The sequence below is a fragment of the Mytilus galloprovincialis genome, chromosome 5 (genome assembly GCF_965363235.1).
Source record: "Mytilus galloprovincialis chromosome 5, xbMytGall1.hap1.1, whole genome shotgun sequence".
In the NCBI taxonomy this organism is placed as follows: Eukaryota; Metazoa; Mollusca; class Bivalvia; order Mytilida; family Mytilidae; genus Mytilus; species Mytilus galloprovincialis.
Genome location: NC_134842.1, coordinates 81,246,750 through 81,261,522, shown reverse-complemented (window position 1 = coordinate 81,261,522; position 14,773 = coordinate 81,246,750). Strand labels below are relative to the sequence as shown.

The 14,773-nt window shown below is 32.9% G+C and overlaps 1 long non-coding RNA gene across 1 annotated transcript; it reads right to left on the bottom strand.

Moving 5' to 3' along the window:
- Nucleotides 1–432: 432 nt before the first annotated feature.
- Nucleotides 433–5,405, bottom strand: LOC143076492 (uncharacterized). Its single transcript, XR_012978670.1, has 2 exons — nucleotides 5,320–5,405; nucleotides 433–2,124 (listed from the first exon to the last, which is right to left on the bottom strand). It is a non-coding gene; the product is annotated as an uncharacterized LOC143076492 (long non-coding RNA).
- Between the last annotated feature and the right edge of the window lie 9,368 nt (nucleotides 5,406–14,773).

Genomic DNA, 14,773 nt, shown 5'->3' with positions numbered 1-14,773 from the left:
TGGGATAAGAAAATCGTTAGAAAAATGAATGATCAACGTAGATACAAGCATCTTGTCGTAGGGAGAGATAAATCGTTCTGTTTTTCGTAAAAAATCAGTGCAAAATTAAATCTCTGAAACTAACATTACCAAGATGCATTCCCATGGGAACCAATTGGCTCCTCCTCTTGCTTGTTTCTTACTGGAACACCTGCAATCATGTTTGAGGGGTTCGTGTGGCTCAGTCTCAGATTTCTATGATGTGTTTATTGTACTTCTACTTGTCGTTATTTTTTCTTTTTTATCCATGGCGTTATAAAATTGTGTTTTACTTGAATCTGAATGTCCTTTTAGTACCTTTCGCTCCTCTTTAATGGTTAGTAAATATTCACTACAAAGTATTGTAAGACCCAACTGTAAGTGTGTAATAAGGAGGCATACATACATAAACAGTTATTTGTTATCTCAATTTTATATCTTCAGATAATGTACACGTATAATGATAAATTCACAACACAAAAGAGGAATTCACAACATAATTTATCAAATTCTGCTGATGCCTTTGAAATCTTACATAATTTCAAATTTTCTTTGCATGGAATTTAGTGGGGAATTTGTGACCATTCTAAAAATGGCAGCCTTATAACCACCTAAAAGAGCGTTAATTTTTTCGCTAAATAATTTTAGGCAAATTTAGATTTAAAATTTACCAAAAACTCTATTGTCTCAAAATATAAAAAAAAGCGATTCACGCACTAATGGGAGATAAGGGTTTTATTTGTATAGTTTCTATGATTTCATGATTTATTTGTTTTCACTTATCCCTTTTGAAGTGTATATACATATTTAAACAAATCATGATAGGTTTGTACCCAAGATTGACGTTATAATAAAGCCTTGACCAGACAAATAATAGTCATTTATTCTTAACGTCTAACAAGCATCAATATTAGTAATTTATTCTATTCGCTTCCTAAGAGTTTCAGCTGAATTGTCGGCATTCCAGTTCTAGTTGAACGTCCCTTAACTAAGAATTGTGCTCCTGCTGGGTAAACTCTTTCCTTTTCTGTGTAGCAGGCATAATCCTCAATGTTCAGTGGTTGCCACTGAGAATCACCAGAGTTATCAATAATAAAATGCACTTCTAGATCACCACTTGGTGCACACGAAGGAAAAATCTGAGCACATTGTTGTTGAACAGAGGATGAAATAAATGATAACCACGTGAACTTTGTTCCTGGTTGGTACTTTGCTAGATCTTTCGCAGAAACCTTCATTTTGCGATAAGTTTTAGTTTTTTCTCGGACCAAATTTCTCCAACAAAACAGAAGTAGATGGAACATTAGAATATATGGCCCGAGTGCGAGATCGTTACCAGTAGGTTTGAAGCCCGTATCCCGTTGTCGCCTTAACGCTGTGTTGAGGTACGTATATAATTGGGTTGTTTCGTCGGTATATACATTAACAATCATTTTATAAAAGTCTAACTTGGTGGTACATTGACTTACTACATTGCTTGCTTCCTTACATGCTGGATACAGTGACTGTGAAACTTTATCTCTAACAGCCTTCCAGTTGTTTCCTGTATTAACATGCTTAAAAACATCATTTAATAAAACTGGAAGTTGTTTCGTTTTGTCGACATAAGACGGATGAAAAGCTCCTTTGTACGCGGCCAATGTAAGTCTGAATAGACCATATTCTTCATTTTCGATAGTGCTACTCCCATCGTAGAATGTTTCGATGTCATCCTCGCTTTCAGTTGATATATGGTTCTGAATGATCTTCGATGCCTCTAGATATCCAAACAAATCAGCTATCTCCTGTGCTGTATTGCCACCTGTTGGTCCTTTCTCGGAAATGCCATCTTTTGCCTTTATTGTTTTGTCGCATGCTTGAAACTTAAGTAGAGTTCTAATTGCGGCGTGATTGTTCCACCAAACAGCTTGTTGTAGTAAACCCCATCTTCTGTCCTCAGGGACCAGATTTATTAGATATGGTTTTAGTGGTCGGCCTGGGGTCCCTAGAATTCGCCAAACATCTCCCCAATTTCCCAATTTTGCTGCCGCAAACATTTTCTGGATATCTGCACAGTCCTGTTCAATACTCCGTGTTGATGATGTTATTACGCCCATTTTGACAAGTCTGAAAGAAGTATGTATCAACAGATGAAGTATTCATTAGAAAAAGTAAAATCTTCGAAAACAATGCAACGGCAACAAAAAATTGTCTTTTAAACATGAGCAAATAGAATATATAATATAGTAAGCATGGACTGATGTCAAATTGTTTCAAATATTTGAAATGATAAAACAAAAATCTGTTAATTGATTTTGAAGCATAGATGCAATTTCGGTTCTCCTTATTACAGCATCATTAATCATTTGGAGCTTAGTTAAAACCTAGTTTTCTATGATTAAGAATGGATTCAAAATGAAATTGGTGGATACACTTTTATAAAAGACACATAATGGAAACATTTGTCTGGATCATAAATAAATAAGTAAAAAAACTGTCAAAATATGTGCTATTTGGACATCCTCACGTTATATACCTACAATACTGTCCTTATATGTCCTATTATATGTCCTTCTTGGGCCCTTTTTTGTTGAATAGATATTCCTCATCTTCTTATATGAGTTACTGTTTCTATTGGCATGTACTAAAAGGTTGATTGGAGTTGAGTGAAATGGTGGAAGAGTGGAGTCATGGAGTGAAAACATTGAAGTTAGGAACTGCAGTGAAGAGGAGTAAATGATTTTGGTTAAATACTTAACGAATGCACAAATCAATCACACCTCATATCAAATGAAATTGTTAAGGAATTCAAATGAAAGTGTTTTTTCCCTCTTTTGCTTAAGTTGCAGCACACACATGATTTTGTATTAATTTATTATTCATATTTGATTATTCATCAAAATGGGTTACAAAAACAATTTGTTGAGAAGCATTTTATGACAGCTCAGTTATCTATCTATTAATTTTTACCCGGATTTTTGTGACAAAATGTCGGTTATTGATTTGGGGATGTACGGCGGGCGGCTGATCTGGCGGGCAGCAGCCAAATGTTGTCCGTGCATTTACTCATGAACCGTTCAACCAAAGCTCTTTAAAATTTTAATATATTGTTACTGACAACAAAATGAAGGTCAAGTTCAATAATGACGATTGTGATTCTACCGTTCAGGAGTTATGGTTCTTGAAAGATTGAAAAATGGCGTTTCAAGTCATGTTATTTCATTTTCTCATGAACCATTCAACCTAAGCTTTTCAAATTTTAATATGTTGTAACTGATTACAAAATGGAGGTCTAATTTGATATTTACGATTTTCACTTTCACCGTTCATCAGTTCTTGTGATATTGAAAAATACAAGGACACAAATAAATGTTAATGAATTCGGTTTGCTGTCGTTGTGACAGCCTCTTGTTGTTACTGTTCTGAATTGTTGTATATTTCTAATAAGCAGGGAAACGGAAAAGTAAAGGCCCAATAGCCTATGCTACTAAAATAGATTTTGGACAAGCTCATAAAACTTTTATTAAAATTCACATAGCGCTTATGTTAATTTTCACATTGTGGCAGCTTTAGTCCCATTGTTAAAAATGTATGTCTTATTCCTGAAGAAATAATTAGAATCATCTTGTCTTAATAATATTATTAATATTTTTGTTAACAATTGACTATGAAATAGCTTGTTTCATTCATTAGACAATTGAATATAGATAACGAAAAATGATGTATCTAACCACCGTCACCTGACAATAGAACCCAAGAAACTGTCATTACTATAACCCCAGAATAAAACATATGTTTTGTATTATACTTGTGCTGAGTCATAAAAGCTACACATGTATAAAAAAAATCTTATAAATTGGTTAATTTACACATACACTCTATTTCCTAACACAATGTTTTCACTCCATGTCTCCACTTTAACACTCCAACACTCCAGCACTCCAGCACTCCACTCCACTCATCTCAATGTTTTAGCACATGCCGTTTTTATTGGTATACATATTTGTTTGATTGTTTAATAAACCAGAAAAGTAAATTATTTTCGTGTTAGTGATGCATGTGAAATCAAAGAAGAAAGTTGTAGGTATCTGGTTTGCTTTTTTCTACTGATTTTGCGTGGTTATCAAGGTCAAACTGTTAGGTAAACAATCATTATGGATCTGTTATTTATTCCTGGTACATGGGAATAATAACTATTTTTATACTATTGGTTTTTTTACGTTTAAAATACTTTCAGAATATGTACAGCTAAATATTAAAGTCATGTAACACATGTGCGAGTATATATACCTAAATCGATGAACATGATTAAATCCTTTTCGTAAAATGCACTTTTCTGCAAATGAGACATCTAATAAAATAAAGTGAGATCACGATTGATCTTTATTTTTATTATTCATTTTATATTTTTAGCTGTAGGGTTGATTTTGTTTTCTTAACCAATATCAACTTTATCATAAGTAATTAATAATGCTATTAAAGAAAGGTAAAAAGTGCAATGATTATTTTTCTTCATTATTGAAAGAATACGATAATTAATATCATAAAAGAACCTTGTCGTCTCCTATAGTTTAGCTGCTTAAGGTCGGTGATTCGGGGGTCGTTACCTCGTCTGATGTTGTTTGAATTAGATCACAACTTAAGGGTACGTATCCAATTGCAACACATTTGTTTTGGTCGCTGTGACTTTGAGATGAAGAATAGCATTTAAAGCGCTTTTCCTTTGCCCTTTATTTTGCAGTGCATGAAATGATACCCCATATCCTTTGTTTTCAATTCCAAGTAACTGACACGAAGCGAATGTGTCTGCATCTGTCAGGATGTGTTATGATAATTACAAAAGACAGTGTAAGACAGTTCTGACTATCTTCGTTTTTCTCTTTTATATATAAAAGCTCCCACAAAATTGTTCAGCTGCCAAAACTCTAACGCTAATTTTTAATCGTGAATTCATGGGGAAAATAAAATAAAATAAACCTTTAAAAATCAAGAACAATAATAAAATAAGACTTCAAAACAACAGCAATTTACACCAGAACCGTCCCCTCCAAAAATACAAAAGGTTTTGTATTTGCATTGTCATATTTAATGAGTATCAAGTACCAGAATCTAGTAACAAGGTTTGATAAGATCAACATAAAAGAAAATCTTCGGGATATTTGCTTTTCATTTATCTTGTTCATTTGTTTTTGACAGTCGAAATTTTTCAATGTGAAAAAATGTAATCGTTTTGTTACAATATAATGAATATGTAAAACACATAAATCATTTGCCCAAATTTTGTTATTAAAAATATTTTCGATAATGCAGAAAAATACTTACTGTAGTATTAAGCTATATAGTCATGCAATGATTATATTGGAATAAAGTTTGCAGCTTTTATACGGTTATGAAAAAGAAAGTTGTATTTTCGTAAAATTGTAGAAAAAACCATTACAAGAAATGCTATAAATAGCATAAAAGTAAATTTTCCCAAACTATTAATAGATTAGTCTATGAACAGAAATAAATCAGTTTAAACTTAACTATCAAAAATCTACTGCAATAAAAAATAACATATCCTTTCTTTTTCATTTTCTTGTAAATAGAAAAATAATAAAATATAAAACTGACAGTGGTCAATGAAATAGAAAAATAAAAATAATACATTAGGCAGTAACTATTTGATTTTCTGTGGGGGGGGGGGGGGGGGGAGAGGGGATGGGCTATGGATTTTTTTGGAAAAAAAAAGTTTGTTTCCAGTTTTCGGAGAAAAAAATTATTTGTTTTTAATTCTGAGAAAAAAAAAATGTTTTTTCCCCCTCAGCTGCCACTATATGTAATGCTAAAATTAAAAGAAAAAAATTGTTTTCAACTTGTCCTTGTCGCGAAAAAAATAGATTGTTTTTGCCGAAGGCGAAAAGAAAAGTTTGTCCAGAAAAAAATCCATAGCCCCCCCCCCCCCCCGAAAATTAAATGGTTGCTGCCTTAGTGACTGATATCCTACTCCTAATGTATTGTATAACAAGTAATTCGCCATATAATTAGATATAAGAAGATGTGGTATGAGACAACTCTCCATCCAAGTCACACCGGACAAGCACATATAAAGGGCACAAAAAATGACAAGTGTATACTTGTTTTGTAACTTATTAGATTAATACATCTTCATTATAAACATGATAATAAAAAACCTGTTCTTGTTGGTGCTTAAACCACATTTTATTTCTATTTACTAAATCGTTGACTTTTTATGACTTCATACCCATTTGTTGTAATGACATGATTTCCACAATTGGCGTTTTATCTGACATTCAATTAATTAACCAAACTTAAATTAAGACAAAATGGTAATATACTACATAATCATATCAAATATCAATAGCATTAATTCATATATAGTAATTAAGCAAGCGGTTTCATTTTCAAACTCATAAGCTTTAAATATTTGTACAACCTACCATATGTGTCATTAACGATGAATTGACAATGAGGATCGGTAAAAACAAAAATTTCTGACAAAAGAGATGGTTTCAGCTTTCCGATTTTTAAATTTCCGTTTCTATGGAGCAACATTTCAGCACCTACATACGGAGTCATATCTCCCAATTGATATGTATTTTTTACAAGTCCTATCATAATTTCGTTGATAGATGGAAGCTATTAAACCAATAGTTTCAAAGGATGAAGTTGAAATCATCCCTTCGTGAATTTTACGAACGTCATCACAAGATGGTTGAACGTTATGGAATATCCGTTTCACAGATGATAGCGGATATGTTCCTTATGTCGTTACTATAATCCCATTCCCTTTTCACAAATGAGATTCACCCTATCAGAATAATTACCACGTTTGTACTAACTTCAGCAACAAGACGGTTGCCTCATGTGGAGCAGGATCTGCTTACCGTTTCGAAGCTCATGAGATCACCTCCAGTTTTTGATAGGGTTTGTGTTGCTTAGTCTTAATTTTGCTATGTTGTGTTTTGTGAACTATTGTCTGTCTGTTTGTTTGTCTGTCTGTCTGTCTGTCTGTTTTTTTTCTTTTGTAGCCATGATGTTGTCAGTTTATCTTAGATAAATTAGTTTGAATGTCGTTCTGGTATCTTTCACCCTCTTCTGCAGTCATTCGTCGATATAATCCTGCGGAAGACGGGTTTCGTTAACTTTTGATTTATTTGCATTTTTCCAATTTACTGCGCAATTGAAATATGTCTCTCGACATGTATTTGACTAAAGACTAGTTTTGTATTTAGACACTTCTGCCGTCATGTCATTTGCATTTTGATAATAGAACTGAGAATTCCCAAAATCAATGTTATGCTAAAATATTCTAACAGCTGAATTTGAATGACGTTGTCCTCAGTATATACACGTTGGTCTATGTTCTTTATATTTGAATCATATAGTTCAAGATTTAAACAATCAACGATAAAAAAAATTATGTATACTCCCATTTCATAAGTACAAACGTACTTTTGAAGCATTATACTGATATGTACATATGAAATGAAATCATATTTTCAGAAAATACAATTACATGTACCCAAATTGCTATATATAGATTTAAAGGAATTTACACAGCAAATTGGATTGTATTCAAATGTATGAATACAAAGCCATTAATTAGACCGTGAACTGTGCTTATTTACACAATTTACTTTAGGGATATTTAGCTTGCAATAAATTCATTAGACATAAAAAGCATAAACAGTAACTGTAACATATATACATTATAAATTTAACGAATGGTATTTGAAACGCCATTTTTATACAAATCATGTTAATGTGTGTTTAGTGTTAAACTTGTAATATACATTAAAAATAAGTAAACTGATATGACAAAGGGTCAAATATGTTAATCGAATATTGGAAACTGATATTTAGGAGTAGTAGAAGCTCTAAAGAGCCTGTGTCGCTCACCTTGGTCTATGTGCATATTAAACAAAGGACACAGATGGATTCATGACAAAATTGTGTTTTGGTGATGGTGATGTGTTTGTAGATCTTACTTTACTGAACATGCTTGCTTCTTACAATTATCTCAATTTATAATGAACTTAGACGATTAGTTACAGAGGAAAATATGTTGTTAAAATTTACAAAATTTTATAAAATTATTATAAATTTACTATAAAGGGCCATTACTCCTTAAGTGGTCAACTGACCTTTTTGATCATGTTGACTTATTTGCCGATCTTACTTTGTTGAACATTTTTTGATGTTTACAGTTTATCTCTATCTATAATAATATTCAAGATAATAACCAAAAACAGCAAAATTGCCTTAAAAATTACCAATTCAGGGGCAGCAACCCAACAACCGATTGTTGGATTCATCTGAAAATTTCAGGGCAGATAGATCTTGACTTGCAAAACAATTTAATCCCCATGTGTGAATTGCTCTTAATGCTTTGGTTTCAGAGTTATAAGCCAAAATCTACATTTTACCCCTATGTTCTTTTTTAGCCATGGCGGCCATCTTGGTTGGTTGGCAGGGTCACCGCACAATTTTTTAAACTAGACTTTAGATACCTCAATGATGATTATAGTAAAGTATGGTTATATTTGAAGATGTGATATGAGACAACTGTCCATCCAAGTCACAATTTGTAGGAAATAAACCATTACAGGTCAAAGTACGGTTTTTAAGACGGACCCTTGGCTCACACCGGACAAGCAAATATAAAGGGCACAAAAAATGACGTTTCTTCTTGTTTTGTAACTTATTAGATTAGTACATCGTCATCATAAAAAAACCCTGTTCTCGTTGGTACTTAAACCACATTTTATTTCTAATTACTAAATCGTTGACTTTTTATGATTTCATACCTATTTGTTGTAATGACATGATTTCTACAATTGGCGTTTTATCTGACATTCAATTAATTTACCAAACTTAAATTAAGACAAAATGGTAATATACTACATAATCATATCAAATATAAATGACCTTTCATATATAGTAACCAAGCAGGGGATTTCATAATCAAATTCATAAGCTTCAAATATTTGTACAACCTACCATCTGTGTCATTTCCGATGAATTGACAATGAGGATCGGTAGAAAACAAAACTTTACGACAAAAGAGATGATTTCGTCTTCCCGATTTTGAACTTTCAATTTCTATGTAGCAACATTCCAGCACCTACATACGGAGTCATATCTCCCAATTGATAAGTATTTTTAACAAGTCCTATCATAATTTCGTTGATAGATGGTTGCTGCTCACAAGGAAGCTATTTAACCAATAGTTCAAAATGTTGAAGTTGAAATCATCCCTTCGTGAATTTTTTACGGACGTTATCACAAGATGGTTGACCGTTATGGAATATTCGTTTTACAGATAGCGGATATGTTCATAATTTAGTAACTACAATCCAATTTCCTTTTCACCGTATCGGATAAATAACCACGTTTAAACTAACTTTAGCAAAAATACGGTTGCCTCATGTAGAACAGGATCTGCTTACCGTTTCGAAGTTCATGAGATCAACCTCAGTTTTTCATGGGGTTTGTGTTGCTTAGTCTTAATTTTGCTATGTTGTATTTTGTGAACTTTTGTCTGTTTGTCTGTTTTTTTTTCTCTTTTGTAGCCATGATGTTGTCAGTTTATCTTAGATAAATGAGTTTGAATGTCGCTCTGGTATCTTTCACCCTCTTCTGCAGTCATTCGTCGATATAATCCTGCGGAAGACGGGTTTCAATAACTTTTGATTTATTTGCATTTTCAATTTACTGCTCAATTGAAATATGTCTCTCGACATATATTTGACTAAAGACTAGTTTTGTATTTAGACAATTTTCGCCGTCATGTCATTTGGATTTTGATAATAGAACTGAGAATTCCCCAAATCAATGTTATGCTAAAATATTCTAACAGCTGAATTGGAATGACGTTGTCCTCAGTATATACACGTTGGTCTATGTTCTTTATATTTGAATCAATTAATTAGTTCAAAATTTAACAATCAACGATAAAGAAAATATAAACTCCCATTTCATAAGTGCAAACGTACTTATGAAGCATTATACTGATATGGACATATGAAATGAAATCATATTTTCAGAAAATACAATTACATGTACCCACATTGCTATATATAGATTTAAAGGAATTTACACAGCAAATTGGATTGTATTCAAATGAATGAATACAAAGCCATTTATTAGACCGTGAATTGTGCTTATTTACACAATTGACTTTAAGGACATTTAGCTTGCATTAAATTCATTAGAAATAAAAATCATAAACAGTAACTATAACATATATACATTGTAAATTTGACGAATGGTATTTAAAACGCCACTTTTATATAAAACATGTTAATGTGTGCCTAATATCAAACTTATAACATACATTAAATATAAGTAAACTGATATGACAGAGGGTCAAACATGTTAATCGAATATCAGATACTGATATGTAGGAGTAGTATAAAAAGGGGGTGACGTTTCTTTGAACAATTAGAAAAGGAGACTATAAAGGGCATTTTATCTCCCAGTTACGGTAGCATTCCTAATATCACTTGGATTTGCTAAAATGTGGATAATGGATGATAGCACACCTGTAATACATATTTAAACGTGGAACTAAGGCATTTGGTACAAGTTCTGGCTTTGGTAGTGTAAATTCCGTTTCATATGAACAAAAAAAAAGTTTGTCAGTGATTGTTTTGTCGTTGCTACTTTCTGTTGTAAAGTCAATCAATTAGCATAATCTTTTATTACAATGTATACGTAACACCTAGCTAAAAGTATTGTTTTGGTAATGAACGTCGATTTTAAAAGATTGAAAACCCATAAATCCAGTAGAGTCAGGAAGGTTATGAGTTTTGAAAAATCTAACAGAATATTTCGCTGAATTTTTGGAACATTTTAAAGATTGTTTGATTTATGTCGTTTGTTGAGTATTAAATCATATTAATAAGCTGAATGCTGATGTACGATCAAAAACGATACGCATAGCGAGTTTAACGTGACATCAGAGAAATGTCTGATCAGAGAAAAAGTCCAAGAAACCTGAAATAGAATTAACAAGATGAACGTAGTTAAACCGTTATATTTTTCACCAATCATGAAATTAAATCCCCGTTATAATTTTTTTCGCAAGCGGAAACTCTATTGTATAAATAGAGCTGGTCCCGTCGTGGCATTCATGCTCATTGTATATTTGTTTCTAGCAACACGACTGTACTGACAATTTCAAAAGTGAATTTTATTGCTATGATATCACAAAAGGTGAATTTGAATACCTTGATCCTTAGGATACATATATATTCTTTCATCGATACCAGTGAATTATAAGGCTCGGACTTTAAAATTTATTATCTAACTATCGTTAATACATAGTGAAGCTCGAGTGCATATTAAACTACAAATTTAATCTTTCAATGGGTAGTAGAGACATTTTGTTCAAAATGATTTGCCTTAGGTAAACTGTAATATATCTTTCATCCATCAAGTAGAGCTTTGTATCCTCCTTTTTGACCTTTTATATTCCCTCATATCACAACGAACAAACACATCACCTAAATCAATTTATTTCAAACCTTGACAGTTCATTGTAATCATAGTCCATATGTAAACAGTCTACACATACATATAACGACAATGCATACCAGATGTTAGAAAAGAATGTAATGCATGCAACTGCAGCTCGTGATTGACAGTTATCATGTAACTTTTAAGCTTCTTAACATTTTAAAAAGTAGGTTCTCATCTTTTGGGGTTTAGAATCATCAACACAAATTGTTTCTTTTCCTTAAAACTCTAATTTGCTTTCAAATGATTATCGAGCTACTGGAAGATTATCATATTTGAGTCTAAACTACGTGGAAACACACTTACAATTTTGTGATTTGCAATTGCAAAATAAGAAAATACTCACTTTATTGCTATATTATAAAAAATGCACCATTTGAATGGTGTACTTTAGGGTTAAATCGTAGTCTTATGTTTACCTTATATTGATGAGAAGTATCATCCATGAAGGAAGTCAATAAATTTGATTTAATCATAAATAAGCGACCTTTTCCTTATTCATGTTATTTGTAACTTTATTATAACAAGAAAGCTAACGAACCAAATATTCCGAGTGGTAAAGTTGAAATAATCACTTAGAAAATAGTTGGACGTCATTACGAATGTGACTATCGTTACTGTTACCATAGTCTGAGATGAATACGGTTATGTTTTAATTGTAGTAGCCATAATCTTGTCAATTTTTCCTTGATTGTGACATCAATGAGAGAGCCTCGTCAACTGAATTGTTTTTAAAACAATGAGTAATGAGTGATTGTAAAATATTTTGCTTACCCTTCCTGAACACCTGATTTCCCCTTAGTTTTGGTTGGGTTTGTTAAGCTCAATTATTAGGTCTAAATATAGTGTTTGTTTTGTTTCGACACAATCACAAACACATACTCACAGAGAGAAAAGTCGGTGCCTTATTCACAAGTTTAGTTCTGTTCATAATATCAAACAATATCTAAAAAACATATATTTGCTGATTGTCTGATTTCATCTACCTGTATGTGATTTTGAATAAATGAGGTAATTCCACATTGTACATACAATATTTTTTTGTACTGTGTCATCCATTTGAAAAAATTCTAAAGAATAAGAAAGTTAAATGTTTTGAGTCAACTGTATTCAATAACAACAAATCGTCATCCTACAGATTAAGAGAAAATATCAGTGCCAATTTAGGAACTTCAAAATAGCGTGTAGTAACGGCACAGACAGGTTCCATCGATATCACTTATGAGAACGATTGTCTTTTTGGAAAGTTTCTCCTGTTCATATTGGTCAAGAAAGTCCGAATAACAGATTTATTTCCAAACGCAGAAGTTTCACTTTCAAGTTAGCATAATCCAAATTTAATGGAGAAGAACTAAATAGCCTTCAACGAATAGAACAAATTACACCGGTTCGTGATTAAAAACAAAATTATCAGTGCGACACAAACTGGACAAAATCAAAGAAGACTATAGCCGTCCACTGACTTAAGAAGAAAGGTCAGTTTAATTCTGGAATTAAATGTTGAGGCAAAGCGCTTGATCTCGGGTAGTGCATATTTTGCAGTTATTTGGTATGCAACAAATTCTGGGATTTAAATGAACATACCATTTTCATTGCTGAAACAGATAAATAAAAGACTATAAAAATCTCCATTTTATTTGAAAATGTATTAGTATCAAATAACGCTACAGATATATACTAATATTATAATACAACAGTTATGAACTAAACTCTGACAGACAAGAATATCAGGGTGAATAAAATATCTTAACATCCACTGTTTCTATGACAATAATCGCCTCTATTCGCTGCCTAAAAGCTTCAGAAGAATTGTCGGTATACCATTTTTAACTGAATATCTTTTAATTAGGTATTGTGCTCCTGCTGGGTAAACCCGTTCTTTCTCCGTGTAACATGCAAAGTTTTCGATGTTGAGGGGTTGCCACTGCGAATCAGAGGAGTTATCAATAACAAAATGAACTTCAATATTGCCACTTGGTGCACAGGATGGAAAAATCTGAGCACATTGTTGTTTGACAGAGGACGATACAAACGATAACCACGTAAATTTCTTTCCTGGTTGGTATTTCGAGAGATCTCGGGCAGATATTTTCATTTTACGATATGTTTTCGTTTTTTCTCTTACCAAATCCCTCCAACAAAACAAAAGAAGATGGAACATAAGCATATATGGTCCGAGTGCTAGATCATTTCCTGTAGGTTTAAAGCCCGTTTCTCGCTGTCGCCTCAAAGCTGTGTTTAGATAAGTATATAATTGGGTATCTTCGTCGGTATATACTCTCACGATCGTTTTGTAAAAGTCAAATCTATTGGAACACTGACTAACAACATCGCTTGCTTCCTTACATGCTGGGTAGAGTGACTGTGCAACTTTATCTCTAACGGCAACCCAGTTTTTACCTGTATTCACATGCTTGAAAACATCATTCAATAATGATGAAAGAGATTTCGTTTTGTCGACAACATTAGGATGAAAAACGCATTTGTAAGCAGCCAATGTAAGTCTGAATAGACCATATTCCTCATTGTCGATAGCGCTGTTCCCATCATAGTATGTTTCAATGGCTTCCTCACTTTCAGGAGTGATGTGGTTCTGAATGATCTTCGATGCCTCTAGATATCCAAACAAATCAGCTATTTCCTGTGCTGTATTTGCACTGGTTGGTCCTTTCTCGGAAATGCCTTCCTTTGCTTTTAGTTCTTTGTCACATGCTTGAAACTGAAGGAGAGTTCTGATTGCAGAGAGATTGTTCCACCAAACAGCCTGTTGTAGTAAACCCCATCTTCTGTCCTCAGGGACCAGATTTATAAGATATGGTTTTAGTGGTCGGCCTGGGGTCCCTAGAATTCGCCAAACATCTCCCCAATTTCCCACTTTTGCTGCCGCAAACATTCTTTGGATATCAGCATGATCCTGGTCAATACTCCTTGTTGAAGACGATATAATGCCCATTGTCAATAACCTGAAACAGTAATACACGTTAACTTAAAAACTGTTTAATACTTGGTTTATATTGAAAATCCGTTACATTTCCTTAACTAAATTCAATATATTAGTGTCGTTTATAAGACTCAAGCGTTTTGATCTAGATGAGGGCGACAGTAGTTAACAGATGTAGAAATATCCAAAATCGGAGAAGAGACAGTACACCCGCCCATTCCGTACCGCCAAATCTTCTGCAATACGATATTTATCCACTGCCGAAAATTTAAATATTTTAAATGCTCAGCGAGCCCCGCGTTTTTAATTTGC